The sequence below is a fragment of the Rhinolophus sinicus genome, linkage group LG01 (genome assembly GCF_036562045.2).
Source record: "Rhinolophus sinicus isolate RSC01 linkage group LG01, ASM3656204v1, whole genome shotgun sequence".
NCBI classification, from domain to species: domain Eukaryota; kingdom Metazoa; phylum Chordata; class Mammalia; order Chiroptera; family Rhinolophidae; genus Rhinolophus; species Rhinolophus sinicus.
The window spans coordinates 202285359-202306819 of record NC_133751.1 but is presented as its reverse complement, the minus strand read 5'-3'; the positions used below and the strand labels follow the sequence as shown (position 1 = coordinate 202306819).

The window sequence follows — 21461 nt, the reverse complement described above, 5'->3', positions numbered from 1 at the left end:
CATATTCCCCCAGGGACTGAAAGCGACACTCAACTGCTCTGGGACACTCAACTGTGAACAGACTCCAGAAGAGAGGAGGGAAGACATCTCCTGTCCTCAGGGAATCGAGGGTCTAGCTGCCAAGGAGAGAGAAAAGAAGGTATTGGGCATGTGTGTGGAGATGCTCAGAAACCGTAAATTGAGAGAGATCCAAGATGGAGGAGTAGATAAACATTGTGCTTGCATCCTTCTGTGAACACATTAAAATTACTACTAAATTATAGAACAATCAACTGGGAGAAGCATCTGAAGTCTGGCTGAACAGAAGTCTTATAACTGAAAATTTAAAGAAGGAGCCATGTCGAGACTGGTAGGAGGGGCAGTGGTGTGGAACAGGCCCCACATCTGTGGGTGGTGGTTGAGAATCAGGAGGGATATCTCAGCTGTCTTGTTTCCCCCTGGAGGAGTGAGGGAACCCAGCCGCCTCTCCCCCCCGCCCCCCGCACAAGGCTCCCCAGCCCCAAGTACTAGTGCCGGGAAGAGGTGACCCCACAACATCTAGCTGTGAAAAACAGTAGGGATTCCAACTGTTCAGGTAGGATGAAAGGCTGCAGGAAAGCCAGATGTCCTTTTAAACGGCCCGCGCACAGACTCACTTACTCACAGGAACTCACCTTGGGCTCCAGCAGTGGGACGGTGACTTGGGGGTGGGGGGGCCTCAGAGACATACAGAGTACAGACTGAGGAGTATGGCTTCAGCAGGAGGACTGGAGGACAGTCGGCATTTTCCCAGTGAAAGGTCTTTCTCTTGTGTTGCCAGCAGGTGAGCGCCATCTTTCCTGTGTTGAGCCCACCCCATCCAGCCAAATCTGAATCTGATTGGTCTGGTGAACTCTGCTGCTCCACCCTGCTGACTCAGCACTGCCTGAGGCACTTTCTCTGTGAGCAGCCAGCCCCTTCTGTATTTCACTCTTTCTTAGAAAACTGTCCATGGGCCCCAGGTGGGCGGCTACTGTCCTCAGTGTGCTCTGAGGCTTTTGCTGAGTTGCTCCAGGTTCAGCACTGGCACCAAACCAGAGTCTACATTAACCTGTAAACCAGAGTCTACATTAACCAGAGTCTACAACTCTTCCCATTCTAGTGACTCCCTATAATTCTGCCTCACCCAACTTGTGTACCACACGAGGCTTTATCAGTGGCTGAACCTTAAGGGAGCTGACAGGTGGCAGCAGACTTCCGGGTGTCCTGTCGTTTTATGGAGTTACCCCAGGCCTGCTATTGGTGGCAGCCATCCTCGGTTCGCAATGTGGCCTCTTCCATATGCCTCCAGGTTTAGCACAGGCAGTGAACAACTGTGGATGACTTTGTAGCTCCTACTAGGTAGCCCCCGGCCAGTCACAGGCATGGGGAGACCTGGCCTGCACCAGAGCCCCTCTGAAGAGGCCACAGAACCAACATACTTGGAGGTTGGTTTTAGACCACAGCAGAGTACCACCCAATTAACCCCACAAGTGGCACTCACAAAGGGTGGTCTCAACAGGTACCAGAGTCCACTGGTACAAATCCCACTCAGTGGGGTAAGCCTCTCACACAGCAGCCCATAAGCTGTGGATGTGGCCAAACCCCAGAGCTGGTCAGCCTGAGGGTCAATCCCACCCACTGATAGCAATTAAGTGCCAATAGTAATCAAGGCTCAACTATAACAGGAGAGCACACACAACCCACACAAGGGACACTCCTGGAGCACTGGCTCAGGTGACCAGGGACACAGTGCCACTGGGCTCCACAGGACACCTACTACCTAAGGCCACCCAGCCAAGACTGGGAGACATACCAGGTCTACCTAATACATAGAAACAAACACAGAGAGTCAGACAAAATGAGGAAAGAAATGCGTCTCAAATGAAAGAACAGGAGAAGACTCCAGAAAAAGAACTACATAAAATGGAGGCAAGCAACCTACTAGAGACAGACAGAATGCAAGACAATGGTTATAAGGATGCTCAAGGAACTTAGTGAGAACTTCAACAAAGAGATTGCAAGCCTACAAAAGGACATAGAAACGATAAAAAAGAACTAGTCAGAAGTGAAGAATACAATAACTGAAATGAAAAATGTACTAGACGGAATCACCAGCAGACTAGATGAAGCAGAGGATCTAATCATCAATTTGGAAGACAAGGTAGCAGAAAACACCCAATCAGAACAGCAAAAAGAAAAAAGAATCCAAAAAAATAAGGATAGTTTAAGAAACCTCTGGGACAACATTCGTATCATAGAGGTACCAGAAAAAGAAAGAAAGCAAGAGATTGAGAATCTACTTGAAGAAATAATGACTGAAAACATTCCTAACCTGGTGAAGGAAATAGACATGTGCATCCAGGAAGCACAGAGTTCCAAACAAGATGAACCCAAATGGGGCATCCCAAGACATATTATAATTAAAATGGCAAAGGTTAGAGATAAAGAGAGAATCCTAAAAGCAGCAAGAAAAGGCAACTAGTAACTTATAAGGGAGCTCCCATAAAATTGTCAGCTGATTTCTCAACAGAAACTTTGCAGACCGGAAGGGATTGACGCAAAATATTCGACGTGATGAAAAGAAAGGTCCAGGAAGGAGGAGTTCAAGTTCCTGGGGCCTTTTAGAGCAGGGCAGGGGAGAGCCTCAGGATCAGCCTAGCCTGGAAGAGAGTGGACAGAGAGAATGAGAGGGAGAGCCTCAGAGGGACTCATCAGGACAAAGGTGGAGACTGTGATGGTTAATTTTATGTGTCAACTCAGCTGGGCTATGGTGCCCAGATGTTGGTCAGATATATTCTAGGTGTTTCTGTGAAGGCAGGTTTTGGATGGGCTTAACATTTAAATAAGTAAACTTTGAGTAAAGTAGGTTGCTCTTCATAATGTGGGTGGGCCTCATCCAATCAGTTGAAGGTCTTAAGAAAAAGGTTGACCTCCCTGGAGAGAGGGTGAATTCTCTTAGCAGACTGTCTTCAAACTTGAACTGCAGCATCAGCTTTTCCCTGGGTCATCTCCAGCTTGCTGGCTTACCCTGCAGATTTTGGGCTTACCAGTCTGCAGAAACATGAGTTAATTTCTTAAAATAATTCTATCTATCTATCTATCTATCTATCTATCTATCTATCTATCTATCTATCTGCTTATCCTATTAGTTCTGTTTCTCTGGAGATCTCTGAATAATACAGGGGAGCCCCAGGGCCCTGAATGAGATTGGCAGACCTGAGAATTTTGAGATAGTCAGCATTTAATGAGTATTTACTATGTGTTGTGCTCTCAGGCACTGGGCACAGTGAGTCTCTGTACATGGCTGCCGCCTGAGACTCCAGAACTGGATAGTGTGGGCCTTTGTCTGTTCCTATTGTGGCTTTGGATGGATTTTTGGCCCAGAGGAAAGACACTGGACCTGGGCAATGAGCTGAGAAAACCCTCTATTAACAGCTTACCCCAGAATTCCTCTCAGTAGAACAATCTCTGGGAAAATACCTCTGGGACAACATTCACATGGAGTAGTGAGACACACAGGTGTGGTCATCACTGTGCCTTCCTCCCTACTTTCCCTCAGTGCTGTTATCCAGCACCTATTCTGCTCAGCCTTGCACACACTACTTCTGGGCCCATTCAGGTGTGTGTGGGGGGTCTCTTTCTGCCATCAGAGAGCTCGTAGTGAGGATGGCTCATTCATGAGAAGAATAATGAATTGCTACACACATGCCCATAACTTGATAAAGCCAACTATAACATCTGTAGACAAAGAAATAAAAGAAAAAAATCTGAATGCATTTCTGTCTTCCATTTCCCCACCCCATTTCCAAACTAGATCTGCCCCAGGGCCAGAGAGACCCTACCTACCTACAGTACAAGGGAGCAAGCTGATATTTGCTTTTCAAGGTCTGGCTCTTGATCATCAAAGTGGATCTTTGAGGGTGACTTTGGCTAGAGGAATTTTAGCTTCCTGTACTGACTTTTGAACTTCCCACTTACCCCCTATGAATCTGGGACTTCATAGAACCAGTCCAAGGTTGGCATGCCAAAGCCATTAGCAGGATTAATTGCCAAATGAGTGTTCTCATAAGCCTGGTGTCTGGCCTGGAGTAGGCAGCCAGCAAATGTTTGTTGAGGGTTCAAACAAAATCAATACCCAAGGTCATAGAGTCCAGTGGAGGGCAAGCTGGGGCCTGGGGTGGATGGCAGAGGGACCGCAAAGCAGGGGGCTTAGAAACAGGCCCTGGAAAGGGGATATCATTTGCATAAGTGGAAAGGGGTTTGGGGCCCACCAGCATTTCCCAGAATGCCTTTTGTTTTCTTCTCAAAAAGTGGTGAGAGCCTGAGGGAGTGATGGGTTTCTCAGTGCAGTTCTAGAATGAGTGGCCCTCACCACAAAGCGCCAGCGCCAAGTCAGAAAGAAAGAAAGCTTAACCGCTGCGTCCCATCCCCCATGGTCTATGAAAGTCTCATCCTGTAGTGGGCTGAATGGTGGCCCCCCAAAACGTATGTCCACATTATAATTCTTGGGACCTGTGAATGTGACCTTATTGGGAAGAAGGGTCTTTGCAGACATAGTTGAGGATCTTGAGATGAAGAGACCTGTGGGATCATTGTCTGGAGGGACACCAAATCCAATGACGAGTGTCCTTATAAGAGACACACAGACAGAAGAGGAGATGGTCAAGTGAAGATGGAGGCAGATATTGAGTGATGCAGCCACAATCTAGGCAACACCTGCAGATCCCAGAAGCTGAGGATGCAGGGAAGCGAATCTCCCCTAGCCTTTCTGGAGGGAGTGTGGCCCTGCTGACACCTTGATTTTGGGCTTCTGGCTTTCCGAGCAGTGAGAAAGGAAGTTTCTACTGTTTGGAGCCACCAAGTTTGTGGTAGTTTGTTGCAGGAGCCCCAGAAAATGAATACACCTCCCAAACCCCAGCGTCTGCTCATTCCCAAGGGTTTGCTCTTGTTCAATACATTGGTGTTTTGCCCTGTTTTGCTCCGTGTTTTTTTTTTCCCCCCCCTGTTTTGCTCCGAACTCCGTGTTTTGCTAGGTAGTGAGGCTGGGTCCTGCCTTCTCGTTCCATGTAAAATGCACTTGCACCAAGAATTTCTTGTTTCTAGGAGACTGTCACGTGGCATGTCAGGCTGGGTCTCAGCTCCCGCCCCCCACACAAGAACACAGGATATGGTGAGGCCAAAAAGGAACACCCACGGAGCCATAGGTAGGGCAGTCATACCACTGTCGCCTCACTGGAGGCTGGATTCACACAACGTGCGACCTGCTATTCACTTTTCTGCCAACCGACTGACTCTCCTCTCCTCAACTCGACTCCCCAGCACAGCTGCAGCAGTTATACTAGTGGCCAACCACTCAACGGTTACAGCTGACGGCCAGCTAGCCACAGCTGATGGCCATGCAATCACAGTTGATGGCCATTTATTACCTGAGCCAGCACCTTTCCACGTGAGGGCGAGAGCCTGGAAACTGCACTCCTGGCTCTGTCCCCACTGAGACCATGGGTGATGAGGGTTGGGGGAAGGAATTAGCAGAGAAGGGTTCCATTCTCTAGTGCAAATACTGGGTTTTCTCTTAACCAAATTTGGGCAAATAAAGTGATCTGCGACCTTTACAAAGCTAACTGGACACCTCTGGGGTGCAAACCCAAAAGACAGAATTGTGCATATGACCGCGTGCACGTGTGCATGTGTGTGTGTGGGTGGGGGTGGGGGTGAGAGAGAGAGAGAGAGAGAGAGAGAGAGAGAGAGAGAGAGCTTGCATGTGTGTTCCTAAGCTGTTCCTCTCCAGCTCCTTCCTGGCCAGCAAAGCAGAGGAGGCTTGTCACCTGGGATATGGGCTGCTGCCTAGAATCTGCTTCTGACAACAAAGACCAAAATACCAGGAGGCTGCACAAGATTGAAGGCTTTTTTGTGTGTGTGCTTCTGGGAGGGGCCTCCATAAGGACTGACAGACCAAAGCACAGCATAGGCCTCGCCTCTGTGTGCTTGTGCAGTGACCAAATGAGATCTGTCACGCCCCTCCATGGCAGGCCTCTTCCAGGATGTACCTGGGGAAGGCCCCTTGACGCACTCCTTTTTATTGTCCCCCAAATCCACCCTATCCTTGGAGCCCGTTGATTGTATTTCCAGCTTGTGACTCAGATGTCATGTTAGCAGTTCCCCCCAACACCATCTCTGTTGGCATCTTGTTCATCCTCTTTACGGCAGTTGTCACGGTTGCAATTTGCCTGTGAGCTCTGTTAGGACAAGGCTGCTTGTCCATCAGAGTGTTCCCCGGAGCCCCAAACCGTGCCTGGCACTCAAGAAATACTTAGCAAATGATTGAATAATGAGTGAATGAATGAATGAGAGCAATTCTGAACCCAGATGTTGCTGGGAAGGAATAGAGAAACTTCCCCAGTGGAGCTGAAGTCCACCTAGGAATAGCCCCAGGCCTCTTGGATAAGAATGGTGGAACCCTCGCCCAGTAAGAGGCCCCACCCCTCCCACCTGAGCTTCAGGCTGGGACAAGCCAGAGGTGTCACTGGCCCCAGGACCTTGAGTAGGGGAGCTCCATCCCAAGCCTTGGGGCATTGGGAGGCTCTTTCTCTCCACCTGTGTGGTGTTTTAGATGTGTTTCCCATCCATTGGATTTTTCCAGAGTGTCTGCAAGTGGTGGGGGTTTTACCAGGTGACTAATGGGGGTGAGGTGTTTCAAGGAACATGAAATGTAGACCCTTCCCTCTTTTAGGAAGACCTAAAGGGAGGATGGATCTAGTGTAATTTGGGGAGCCGTTCTAAACTCCCTTCATGGGTGGCAGACTACCTTGGTCCTGGCAGGAAGCTCTATCATAACCTCTCTGTCCACCTGCAGTCGCCCTCACTCCAACGTTTTATTTTGAAATTGTCAAAACTACAGAAAAATTGAAGGAAGAGCACAATGAAGACCTTTGTACCTCCCCTGAGATTCTCTAGCTGTTAACATTTTGCCATGTTTGCTTTTTCTTTCTCTCCTCCTCTCTCTGTATATTTTACATGCTTTAATTTTGCTGAACAATTTGAAAGCAAGTCTCTGACATCTTGACACTTCACTTCTAAATATCTCAGCATCTCCTAATAAGGATGTTCTCCCACAAAACCACAATACCATTATCATAACCATAACAGCATCCAGTATACTATCTGTATTCAAATCTCCACAATTGTCCCCCAAATATATTTCATAGCTGCATGTTTTTCCGATCTAGGATCCGATCAAGGTTCACGTATGATATTTGATTTTGTCACGTTAGTCTATCTTCACCTAAAACTGTCTATCTTTTTGTTGTCATTATTGCTATTGTTTCTTTTTTGTGACGTTGGCTTTTTTGTTTTTTAAACTTTTATTTATTTAAGTGTGGTTTTCCAGGACCCATCAGCTCCAAGTCAAGGAGTTGTTTCAATCTAGTTGTGGAGGGTGCAGCTCACACTGGCCCATGTGGGGATCCAACCAGCAACCTTGTTGTTAAGAGCACCGCACTCTAACCAACGGAGCTAACCGGCTGCCCCGACGTTGGCTTTTTTGGTGAGTCCAGGCTAGTTGTCTTATAGGATGTCCCACCTGCTGGATTAATCTGGTTGCTTATTCATGGTCAGATTCAGGTTTAATACTTTTGGCGAGTTCCACCTAGGTGATACCAATGGATTCCTCATTGCATCACGTCAGGGGGCCAGTAATGTCAGGCTGTGCCCTCTGGGAGATGCTGAGTTTGATCAACAAGCCTCTCTCCACGTTCTCCGTTGTAATTAGTAAGTTATTTGTGGGATCATCACGTAGTCACAGGATCAACTGACTATCCAGGTCACCCAGTAGTTTTAGCAATCATCGATGAGGTGGCCTGAATCAAGTACCACAATGGGGGTTGCAAAGGGGTGGCTTTTTCTTCTTTTATTCCTTCCACATTTTACTAGCTGGCATTTTCTGTAAGAATTTCCCCCACCCTCACTTTCCTTTTTCCCCCCCTAAAAATCACTGTGGATTTGAAAACATGTGTTATAACCTAATACTATCATTATTCATTTTGCTGCCACATTGTCCCACGCGGAGCCACAGGAGCCCGCTCGGTCAGCTGGTGAATCACTTTGACAGCCTCACATTTACCTTCGTGCACTTCTTTGCTTTCTGGCACCACAAGGTAGTCTGGGCTCACCTTGTACATTTTCAGTCTCAGACCTAGAATTAACCATTTCGCCACGGAGTCCCGGTTCCCACAGTGGGGAACACGATATAAAAACGAACAATTTAGGGCTATGTGTGCTCATTGCTACGGGGGTGGTGTTGCTTCTAGGTCTGTCAGTGAACAGAATCGGAAAACTCCGTTTTTAAAAAAATCATGAGTTCAAACTGATATTTCTACTTCAACTTTAACATTATAGGGTTTTTCTTTAACTTGTTTCACTTATTACCAGCATCTTTTCTTCTCTCACAGTGAAATACGTATTTGTTTAATACTATACTGTGCAGAAAGGAGTTTCACAATTACAAGACCGATATTACTCTTAACAATACACCTACTCAGTGAAATATAAGGTTTGTTTTTTGCAGTTGTTTTTGTTCTTAGAACAGACCCCATTAGGAATGTACTATCAGAGTACTCAGATTAACTCCTCGCTCTGTGTGGTTAGGTTATGAGTCTAATACGTAATCAGTTTGTTCTCTACTTGTTTCCACTTTTTTGTAGGGTTTGCTTTATCCCATCCTTCTAAAATTTAACTTTGTTGTTTGACTACATAAAATATTTATATGGCTCAAAGTTAAAAAAATATAAAAAGGTATACAAGAGGTGTCACCATCACCCCCATTCCTTCTACACTGTTTCCTCCCACCTCCATAATTAGTTTCTATTATACTTCCTGTATTTCTTTTCATGAAAATACACACACACACACACACACACACACACACACACACACACACACATTTTCTCTTCCTTCTTTTACAAAAGCCAGCATATTTCCTCTTTTTCACATTCCTCTGAACTTTGTTACCCATTTATACAGACCTCTGGCATGCACTTTCATTTCTTCCTGCTGTAGAAATCCCGCCTTCACATGGGATCCATTCAGTGTTGGGTTTTGCCTAATCAATTGATGCTGAGTATCTGGCAGAACGCTATGATAACCTCAGTGTCAGTGTCAGGCAATCCCTGGGTCTCTCTGGGGCTGGCACGACCTCTAGATTCTGAGAGTGATGAGAAGGCAATAGGACTAGGGTCCAAATGCTGGTGAAGGTCACACTGCAGGTTGACCTCTCCTGTCCTGCCTCCAGTCCTCCAGCGTCTCTCAGGATGTGGGTGGCTTTGGAGTTGAGTTTTGGAGGAGGGGCTGTGACACTGGAAGATTATGAAATGTTGCCAGGAGAGAGGCAGTTTGTGACAAACACTTGTCTTAGTCAAAGCACACACTTAAAAAAAAGAAAACTGAAGTAAAATGCATAACATAAAATTCAACAGTTTAACCATTTTTAAGCGTGTATTTAGTGGTTTTAACATATTCACAATGTTGCAGAACCACATTTTCATCATCTCCGAAGGAAACCTCATACCCATTTCCCCCTCCCCCAGCCCCTGGCAATCACTAATCTGCTTTCTGTCTCTATGGATGTGCCTATTCTTGACATTTCAGATAAATGGAATCGTAGAATCTGTGCCTTTTGTGTCTGGCTTCTTTCACTCAGCATAATGTTTTCAAAGGTTATTGATGTTGCAGATGTATCCGTATTTCATTCATTTTTATGTCTATTGGATGGATATAGTACAGCCTGTTTAGCCATTTATCAGCTGGTGAACTGATAAGTAGCTGAGCTCCTTCCATTTTTTGGCCACTGTGAATGGGGCTGCTACGAACATTCTTATACAAGTCTCTTAACACCTTTTTTCTATTCTTTTGGGTATCTATGAAGGAGTGGAATTGTTGGGCTGTAAGGTAATTCTATGTTCAACCCTTTGAGGAACCACCAAACTGTTTCCCACAGTAGCTATACCATTTTACGTTCTTACCAGCACAGTATGAGGGTCCAATTTCTTCAGAACCTTACCAACACTTGTTATTTTCTGTGTCTTTGATTATAGCCGCCATCTCAGTGGTGTAAGTGGTCAAAGTATAGACTTTTTGACACAAGCTTGAGATGTCCTGTTATATGCTCTAATGTTGCCCTTTGGTCCCATCAGACTATTTAAAGCTCCCATTTTCCTGTAAATCAGATGAGGCTTCATATACATTAAGTTGATGGCCCCAGGGATTCATGGATATAGGAGGAGAATTATATACATATATAAAGCGATGTGAGCTGAATGTTTGCAAAAAAGTTTTTTGGTATTTTTCCAGCATATAGCCACACTCACAATGTACTCACAATGTACTGTGAGAGTATAGAAAAACAGGTGATATAATTAACTTGGGGGAAGGGTGTGAAATACTTAATGAGACAGGCGACCTATAAGACTCTTTGTAAAGCTACAATGTGTGTGTGGTGAAGGTAATGTGGCCCAGTCTGGGGCATCTAGTCCCCCTGAGAAAACCACATGAATTGCGGGAGTAACCCATCTTACGACCAGGCCCGCCAGGGGAATTTTCAGCCAGGTACCTTACCATGCTGCTCAGGGCCTTAGCAGCTTGGAGGCCAGGTTTGGGGCTAGGGACCCCAGTGAGTCAGAGCCTGAGACCAGCAAGGGTGAGAATTACCACTTCCTGTATATGAAAAACACTCAGAGGAACATGAGTTCCCACTATAGCCAAGAAGCAAATCAGATTCTTTCTTTATCCCTTGGCATGAAGCCCCCTGCAAACTCCTGGAAAACCCAAGGAGGCACTGCCCACGGAGTTTACATGGCGAGGGCCAAGGAAGTTTTCCTTATATCCGGTTAATGACTTTCATTATGGCAGCCAAGCAGATGCCAAGAACATTCGTTTAATAATGTAGGTTTTATCTCCTGGTAGCCTCATGCCTACTAAAGTACCACAAAGTTTGGAAGTGGAAAACTTCCACCTGGTGGATCAGGAAAGGCTGAAGAGATGAGGGGGTGTTTGTGGGGGGGGGCTCACCTTAAAGCATGGGTGGCATTGAGATGGAAGGGGACAGGGGAGGAAGGTAAAGGTGTATCCACATACATGTAACTGAGGGCTGAACCCGGAAACCAAAGGTGAGTGTTCCAGAGTAGAATGGACTTCTAGGATAAACCCATAAATCTGAAACGTATCCAAACATTTTATTTTAAAAGTTTAGTGGCCACATTTTTAAAGTTTGAGGTTATGTAACAGGAGTAATTATTTCTTAGTGCTGTTAATTGGGAGAGTTCTTCCATAGTTACTCTACTAAACATTTGCCAGACTAAAAAGACACTCACTTTTATCTGAGGTAGTGGATATTTTCCCACTGAGGTAGGAGCAGGATATTTAGGGGACACCTGGGCTACCCAGGACAGTCACGTTTACTCCTGGGTTCTAGGTGTAGTCACAAAAAACAACTATTTTCACAACCCAAAGTGTCCCAGTTTGGACAATAAATTATATTGACACTCCTATTACCATGGATTATTATGATATTATTTCTTTTTTAAATTGTGATAAAAAATACATAACATAACATTTACTGTTTTAACCGTTCTTAAGTGTACAGTTTGATGACATTAAATATATTCTCATTGTGCAACTACCTCTACAATCCATCTCCAGAACTCTTTTCATTTTGCACAAGTGCATGCTCTCTACTCTTAAATATTAACTCCCCATTTCTCCCTTCCCACCCCAGCCTCTGGCAACCAGCATTCTACTTTCTGTCTTTATGAATTAGACTACTCTAGGTACTTCATATAAGTGTAATCATATGGTATTTGTCTTTTTGTTACTAGCTTATTTCACTTAACGTAATGTTTTCAAGATTCATCCATATTATAGCACGTATCAGAGTTTCCTTCCTTTTTAAAGGTTGAATAATATTTCATTGTTATATATATATATATATATATATATATATATATATATATATATATATATTATATATGACATTTTGTTCATCCATTCATCTGTAGGTGCACACTCAGTTTGCTTTCAACTTTTGGCAATTGTGAATAATGCTGCTATAAATGCTGGCGTACAAATATCTATTGTGTCTCTGCTTTCAATTCTTTTTAATTCCAGAAGTGGAATTGCTGGATCATATGATAATTCTCTTTTTAATTTTTTGTGGAACTTCCATACTGTTTCTAATAGTGGCTGCACCATTTTACATTCCCACTGAAGGTTCTAATTTCTCCATATCTTCATCAACACTTGTTATAATAGTCATCCTAATGGGTATGAAGTGGTACTTCATTTTGGGTTTGATTGCATTTCCCTAAAGATTATGATGCTGAGCATCTTTTCATGTCCTCATTGTCCATTTGTGTGTCTTCTTTAGAGAAATACCTATTCAAGTCCTTTGCCCATTTTTGAATCAGGTTGTCTTTTCTTTATTTTAGTTTTTGTTTTTGAGTTTTAGGAGTTCTCTATATATCCTGGATATTAATCGCTTATTAAATGTGAGTATGTCATGGATTTTGTTTGACAAGATTCTAGAACTTTTCTTTCTTATAAAATTTTGAAATATAAAGAATCCCCAAATTGGGCTTTTACTTGAGTGACTCATAGCCTAAATATATAATTGAATTGTATAACTAAAAATTAGAGAGCCATCTTAATGGTAATTTAGTCTAATGTTGCAAATGCAAGTATACCAAGCAATTTTATAAAGATTCAAATAAACCAAATATCTATTATTCTACTTAATATGCTCATCTAAAACTTTACATTATGTGTTGCCCTATAAAGGATGCATTGTTTGTCTTAAAGTTATTTAGCTAACACATTCTCTTAACCATCAATCTACTCCCTGATTTATCTATTGGGAAGCTCTTAATAACTGTTTTTGGTACATAAAATAAATGCCTTCCACAGTCATCATTAATTCTTATAGTGTTTTACTCTGGCAATTCATATCATTTTTTTCTTAAATGTTTGGTAGAATTCCCCAGTGAAATCATTTGGGCCTGGTGCTTTCCTTTTTGAAAGGTTATTAACTATTGATTCTATTTTTTTGAATAGACCTATTCAGATAATCTATTTCTCCTTGTGCAAATTTTGGTAGACTGTGCCTCTAAATGATCACCTCTGTGGGCATAGAATTGTTGATAATATCCCTTTATTATCCTTTTAATGTCCATGGGATCAGTAGTAATTGTCCATTTTTGTTTTGATATTATTAGTTTTGTCTTTTCTCTTTGGTTAACTTGGCTAGAGGTTTATCAATTTTATTGATTTTTCCCCAAAGAACCAGCTTTTGGTTTTGTTGATTTTCTCTATTAATTTCCTGCTTTCAATTTCATTGATTTCTGCTCCAATTTTTACCATTTCTTTTCTCCTGCTTGTTTTAGGTTTCTTTGCTCTGCTTTCTCTAGTTTCTTCAGGTGGAATCTTAGATCATTAATTTTAGATCTTTTTTCCCCCTAGCATTCAATGCTATACATTTCCCTCTAAGCACTGCTTTTGTTGCATTCCTTCCATAAATTTTGATAATTTTTATTTTCATTTTCACTGAAAATATTTTTTCTTTTGAGACTTCTTTAACCCATATGTTGCTTAAAAATGTATTGTTTAATCTTCAAATATTTTGGGATTTTGCAGCTATCTTTCTGTTATTGATTTATAGTTTAATTCCATTATGGTCTGAGAACATAATTTATATGATTTATACCTTTTTAAACTTGTTTAGATCTGTTTTATGGCCCAGAAAGTGGTCTCTCTTGGTGAATGTTCCATGCGAAAAGAATGTGTATTCATTGGGTGAAGTATCCTACAAATGCTGGTTAGAACCAGTTGATTGATGATGTTATTCAGTTCAACAATATCCTCACTGATTTTCTGCCTGCTGGCTCTGTCAACTCCTGACACCAGTAGAAGGACGGTGAAGCCTCCAACTATAATAGCGCGTTTATCTCTTTCTCCTTGCAATTCTATCAGGTTTTGCCTTACATGTTTTGATGCTCAGTTGTTAGGAGCATACACATTGAGATTGTTATGTTTTCTTGGAGAATTGACCTCTTTATCATTATGCAATGCCCCTCTTTATTCCTGATAATTTTCCTTCTGAAGTCTGCTTTATCAGAAATTAATATAGCTACCCAGATTTCTTTTGATTAGTTTGCATGGTACACTCCTTTACTTTTCTCCATCATTTTACTTTTTTTAAAAATAAAAGTTTTCTTTATTGTGGTAAAATACAAACAACATAAAATTTACCATTTTAACTATTTATAAGCATACATTTCAATTGTATTAAGTACATTCATATTGTTGGGCAACTATCACCATCATCCATCTCCAGAACTCTTTTCATCTTGCAAAACTAAGACTTTATATCCATTAAACAATAACTCTGCACCCCACCCCCTGGTGACTACCATTCTACTTTCTGTCTCTATGAATTTGACTACTCGGGATTCATCATATATGTGGAATCATACAGTATTTGTCTTTATGTGACTGGCTTATTTCACTTAGCACAATGTCCTCAACGTTCATCCATGTTGCAGCGTGTGTCAGAATTTCTGTCCTTTTTCAGTCTTCCATCCCTTTAGTTTTAATCTATCTGTACCTTTATATTTAAAGTAGTTTTCTTGTAGAAGACATATAGTTGGGTCTTATTTTTGTATCCACTATGACAATCTCTGTCTTTTCATTGGTCTATTTATACCACTCACATTTAAAATAATTACGGATCGAGTTGGATTAATATCTGCCATGTTTGTAATTGCTTGTATTCATTGAACTTGGTATTTGTATCTTTTTAAAATCTACACTCTTTTTATACCTTTTCAGGCTTTAATTGAACATTTAAAATGATTCCACTTTTTTCGTCTCTCTTAGCATATCAATTATACTTCTTTTAGTGGTTGCCCTAGAGTGCAATAGACATTTATAGGTAATCTAAATCCACTTTCAAGTAGCACTATATTGATTCAGTGGTAGTCCCAATTCCTTCTTCCTGTCTCTTATGACATTGTTGTCATTCATTTCACTTATCCATAAGCTATAACCACCTCACCTCATACATTGTTACTACCATGTTTCCTCGAAAATAAGACTGGGTCTTATACTAAGTTTTGCTCCAAAAGACGCATTAGGACTTATGTTCAGGGGATGTCATCCTGAAAAATCGTGCTAGGGCTTATTTTCTGGTTAGGTCTTATTTTCAGGGAAACACCGTATTATTACTTTGAATAAACAATTACCTATTAGATCAATTTAGAATAAGAAAATAAGAAACTTATTTTACCTTCATTTATTCCTTCTCTAATTCTCTCCCTTTTATTAAAATAATGTAAGTCCAAGTTTCTGAGTTACATCATTTTCCTCTCTCTGAAGAACTCCTTTTAACATTTGTTGCAAGGCACATTTTACTGGCAACAAATTTCCTCAGTTTTTGTTTGCGGAAGTCCTTACTTCTCCTTCACTTTTGAAGGATAATTTCACTGCATACAGAATTCTAGGTTAGTGGGTTTCATTGTTTTTTCCCAACACTTTACTTCCTTCTTGCTTGGATGGTTTCTGACAAGAAGTCCCATGTGATTCTTATTTTTGTTCCTCTATAGATAAGGTTTCTTTCCCCCTCTGGCTTTTTCCTCAAGATTTTCTCTTTGTCTTTGGTCTGCCTTTTTTTTTGGCAGTTTGTATATAATATTTCTAGGTGTAGATTATCTGGTACTTATCCTGCTTGTTCTCTGCTCTTCCTGAATCTGTGGTTTGGTGTCTATCATTAACTCTGGAAAATCCTCAACCATTATTGTTTCAAATATTTCTTCTGCTCCTTTCTCTCTTTCTTCTCTTTTTGATAATCCCAAATACGTTGTAACAAAGTATTACACATGTTATACTTTTTGCAATTGTCCTTTTGCTCTTGGATAGTCTATTCCATTTTCTTCATTCTCTTTTCTCTTTGCGTTTCAGTTTTGATTTCTAGCATTTCCTTTGATTTTTTTCTTAGAGTTTCCATCTTTTTGCTTTCATCACCCATCTGTTTTGCATGTATCTATCTACTCTTTCTGTCAGAGCCCTTAACACGTTAATTATAGTTATTTTACATTTCCTGTCGAATAATTCAAAAATCTTGTCACATCTGAATCTGATTATGATGATTGCATTGTCTCTTCAGACTGAGTATTTTGTTGTCTTTTAGCGTACCCTATAATTTTTTTTGTTGAATGCTGGATATGATATATGTGATAATAGGACCTGAGCTAATCAGGTTTTAGTGTGAGGTTTTATGTCACTCTCATTAGGGTCTGGGCTATGTTTACTTTTTCTGTAGCTGTAGGTGCCAGAGACTTCAGTTTCCTCATTTTATTTTTATCTCCTCTGCTGTTTGGGGGTTTTCTTAAGAACTGCATCTTAAATAGAGTGTCTTGAAGCTCTCTCAGTTGTAATTTGCTTTTATCATCCTGGAGCCTGTTGATGTGATTGTAAGTATAGTAGATTGAATAGCGTCCCCCCAGATTCATGTTCACCCAGAACCTCAGAATATGACCTTATTTGGAAATAGGGTCTTTGCAGATGTAATTAGTTAACAAGGTCATACCGAATCCAAGGACTAATCCCTTATAAAAGGAGAGGACACTCAAGGATGTACACAGAAAAAAGACCTTTGTGATGATAGAGTTGTAGAAGAAGAGCTACAAGCCAAGGACTTCCAAGGATTGCCTACAAACACCAGGAGCTAGGAAGAGGTGAGGAAGAATTCTTCCCTAATGCCTTCAGAGAGAGCATGGCTCTCCAATACTGTGATTTTGGACTTCTAGCTTTCAGAACTGTGAGAGAATAAATTTCTGTTGTTTAAGCCACTGAATTCGTGGTACTTTGTTATGGCAGCCTTAGGGAAATAATACAGTAAGGTAATGAGGGAGTAGAAGTTCTGTAATCTTATGATTAAATCTCAGTGGGCCTGAGGTCCTGGGCCTGACTTGCAGAAGCATTCCTTGGCCTTTCTTTTTCTCCCCTTATATGAGACCGGAAGTCTGGAGGGGGCTGGAGCTGTCTTGTTGCCCTTCGCTCAGGGCAGATAAGGCTGTAGTAAAGCAGTTTTCCTTGTGGTAGGTCTTTGTTAAGGAGAACAGAATGCCCTGTCTGGGCTTTCAAAAATGGTTACATTTCCCCTGAACATATTTTAAAATAGTTACTTTTCTCCTCCTCTTCTCTGAAGCATGGGGATGTTTTTCCCACCTTCACAGTGAGAACCTGGTGGGGCTCCTGGAGGTAAACCCCAGGAAAGCGTGGGGCCTCCCTAAGACTGGAACCCCAAGATGTTTAAAATCTCAAGCTAGTCCACACTCAGCCTCCAGCAATTCATCAAACCATTTAACTGTTCCTACCAGTTGCCGGCTCCAACAGCGGCTTCTGCTCTCGGTAAGTTGTAATTATCTGTCTTCCTCTGTCTCTCCAGATTTCGGGGTGGTGGTTTGTCCTGTGACCTCAGTTCTCTAATAGATCTAAGACAAGTTGTTGATTTTCAGTTTATTTAACTTTTTTCTTGTGAAGGGGAAGTAATGACTTCCAAGCTGTTTACATGTAGGAACTGTTTTTTGATGGTTTTTGTTATTCAGAATTACACATAGTTTTGTATTGTGATTCTAGCTCCCTACTAATTTTGTTTCCTTTTAAAGGCATTTTTCTTTTATCTGCTGAAGACTATAGGAAAAAGACATGGGAAAGTTACAGAAGCTCAGAATCTTATAAAATCTCTCAGAACAATGAATTTCTAGTCTATGATTCTGATTTCCCTTCTAGAGATTTCTTAAAGCCTCTCTTGTATCTGACCTTGGCGGATGATGGTCACTTCTCTTACTCTGCCACCAAGCAGTTCTTATCTTGTCCTTCTTAAAAGTTTCTTGTGTGTTTCCTTGTCTTGCTGTTACTCTGCAAACAATGTGAGGTCCAAGGCTCAGCCTTCTCTGTTCTCGATAGTTGCCTGCAGTCTCCCACAAAGCCAGTCTGTGATTAGGACTCTGAGAAAAAGGACCATTAGTTGAATGGGATTCTTTCCCCAAGTTGGTTTGGTGTAGAATGTATCATACACATCACTAAATGGCCACTTACTGGCACATAAGCCCAGGCTTGTGCCCATGTGTCCATCCTGTGAGCCTGGCTCTAAAAGGGACACACGACAACTAGGAAGACCCTTTCTGAATATGACAACTAGAAATTTGCCCAAACTATCAATACATGTTCCTTGTAGAAAACTTGGGAAATACAGATAAGTATAAAGAGGAAAATAAAACATGATTCATAGGACCAGAGGCACTATTTTGGTACAATTCCTGTGGCCTTTTTACTGTGTATTGTTAATGCTCAGGGAAAGGATAAAGAGTTCTGTAAGAATGAATAAAAATCAAGGATTACTATTGCTGCAATTGCTATATATGTATACAAAAAGGGATAACACAGTGGTATAGGAATGTGGCTGGGCAGAAGCATAGCTTTTTGGTCAAATGTGTCTGGCTTTACTTATTGGATGACCTTGGGTAAGTTGCTTCTCTGTGTTTCAGTTTCCTCATCTGCAAAATGAGACTGAAATTATCTACCGTCTAGGGGTGTTAGGAGTAATTGAATGATCTGATATACATAAAGCACTCACCACAGTGCTGGGAACAAGTGCTCAATAAATGGAGCAGTTGGGGGAAAAGAAAGGGGAGGAGAAGGAAATAGAGACAACGTAGTACATATGCTTACCATTGTACTTCCAGGGGAAGATTTCCTGCTTTTTAAATTGTGATGTATAACAGTTAAAAACCCAGGCTTTAGCTTGTCTTCACCAGAAAAATGCCAGCTAATAAATAAAGAAGAAATTATAGAATTAGGTAGTCATCATTTTGCAAAGACCCCTGCAAATAACTGATTCAGTCAATATCATCAACGGATACTACAACCATGGGTGAAAGATTTTTGGGTACAGAATATTCACACAGTATCAAAGTATCACTTTGCAGATTATGTGTTGATTACAGTGGAGGACCTGCCAGACATCACCTTAAAAAATGATCAAAATTCAATTCATACATAATGAGACAAACTAGATTTCTGGTCAAGATGGCAGAGTAGGTAAACGCTGAACTTGCCTCCTCTCACAACCACATTAAAATTATAACTAAACCACAGAACAACCATCACTGAGAATCTCCTGAAGTCTAGCTGAACAGAAGTCCTATAACTAAAAATATATAGAAGAAGTCACCTTGAGACTTGTAGAAGGGGTGGAGATGCAGAAAGGGCTGGTACCACACCTGTGTATGGCAGTTAAAAATCAGGAGGGATATCCTGGCTGCAGAGGTTCCCCTCTGAGGAATGAAGGGTCCCAGCCCCACACCAGGTTCCCTGACTCAGGGTTCCAGTGCCAGGGAGAGAAGTTCCCATAACTTTTGGCTGTAAAAACCAGTGGAGATTGTAGCTGACTGAGTCAGAGGACTGCTGGAGTCCCAGGTCCTCCTTTAAAAGGGTCTGCACACAGACTTACTGACTTACAGACTCACTTGCTCTGGGACAGCAGCTTGAAAGGCTCCAGGGACATACAAGAGGAACTGAATTCTCTGGCTTCAGGGTGAGGGCTGGAGGGGCAGCTTTCTTTCAAACAGAAGTGCTAGCAGTAGTCATTGTTCTTTCGATGAACCAACCCCCTCCCAGTGTGCAGACATTGGTGAGCTTCATATCAGAGTCTCTGTCAACCTTGCTAACACCATTTACCCACCCTGGTGATTCTGAGACCCCATCCCACCCAACTTGTGGGCCTACCCAAGCCACTTCCAGTGGTTTTTCCATGCGAACAACCTAACTTGGCTCATGCTACAGATGTTCCTAAAATCTTTCAAAGGTTCAGAAACCCCAAACAAGCAGCATCTCGCTTTGGCATGCCCTGTACCTCTTGATCAGCAGTCCCAAACCCAGCACTAGTGTCAGCTGGCCTCTGTTCCCAGCCTAGCCTCTCCCGGGCACCTCCAAGCCCAGCATGGGTGGTGGCCATATGTGAATTGTTTTGTGGTTCATTCCAGGTGGCCCTGGGCAGGGCACAGGCTGTGGCTGAACTTTGCCTGTGGCTGGACCCCTCCCAGAAGGCCCCATGTCCATCATGCCCTGTGGTCTGCTTCCAGCTTAGCTGAAGTACCACCTGGCTGCCTCTGTGGACAACACACCCAAAGGGCAGACTGAGCAGGCACAAGAGCCCTGCTAAAGTGAATCCTGCTCTAGAGCATCAGACCCTGAAGAACATCACCTCCACTGCAGTCATGGTCAGTCCTCACAACCAATCAGCCCGAGGGTCAATTCCTCCCATTAATGTGCCAACAGTAACCAAGGCTCAACTACAGTAGGAGGGCACACACAACCCACACAAAGGACACACCTGCAGCACCCAGCTCAGGTGACCAGGGAGACTGCACCACTGGGCCCCACAGGACACCTACTACATAAGGCCACTCTACTAAGACTGGGAGACATAGCAGCTTTACCTAATACATAGAAACAAACACAGGGAGGCAACCAAAATGGGAAGACAAAGAAACATGTTTCAAATGAAAGATCAGAAAAAAGCTCCAGAAAAAGAACTAAACAAAATGGAGACAAGTAATCTACCAGATGCAGAGTTCAAAATACTGGTTATAAGAATGTTCCGTGATCTCAGGGAGAATTTCAACAAAGAGATAGGAAACATAAAAATGGAGATAGAAAACAAAAAAAGAACCAGTCAGAAATAAAAACTACAATAACTGAAATGAAAACTACATTAGAGGGAATCAACAAGAGATTAGATGAAGCAGAGGATTGAATCAACAATTTAGAAGATAAGGAGGCAGAAAACACCCAATCGGAACAGTGAAAAGACAAAGGATCCAAAAATATGACAGTGTAAGGGACCTCTGGGAGCATACCAACGTTCACATCATGGGGGTACCAGAAGGAGAAGAGCAAGAGCAAGGAATTGAAAACCTATTTGAGGAAATAATGATGGAAAACTTCCCTAACTTGGTGAAAGAAATTGATATTCAAGTCCAGGAAGCTCAGAGAGTCCCAAAAAAGATGAACCGAAAGAGGCCCACACCAAGACCCATCATAATTAAAATGCCAAAGTTTAAAGACAAAGAAAGAATCTTAAAAGCAGCAAGAGTAAAGCAGTTAGTTACCTACAAGGGAGTGCCATAAAACTATCAGCTGATTCCTCAACAAAAACTTTGCAGGCCAGAAAGGTTTGGCATAAAACATTCAAAGTGATAAAAAAGCAAGGACCTACAATCAAGATTACTCTACCTAGCAAAGTGAAGGACAGATAAAAAGCTAAAGGAATTCATCACCACCAAACCAGTATTACAAGAAATGTTATAGGGACTTATTCAAGAAGAAGAAAAAAAAGATTAAAAAATATGAATAAT

At 42.1% G+C, this 21461-nt stretch overlaps 1 protein-coding gene across 2 annotated transcripts in view; it reads left to right on the top strand.

The window, feature by feature from the left end:
- Positions 1-7226: 7226 nt before the first annotated feature.
- The window catches only part of GPR55 (G protein-coupled receptor 55), a 54346-nt gene continuing 40111 nt past the window's right edge, over positions 7227-21461 (top strand). Inside the window, exon 1 of one of the 2 annotated variants that reach the window (XM_074314811.1) lies at positions 7227-7543. The gene's annotated coding sequence lies outside the window, so the exon portion shown is untranslated. Of the gene's footprint in view, positions 7544-17079; positions 17452-21461 lie in introns of those variants that run through there. The other variant, XM_019739742.2, reaches the window with a different exon arrangement.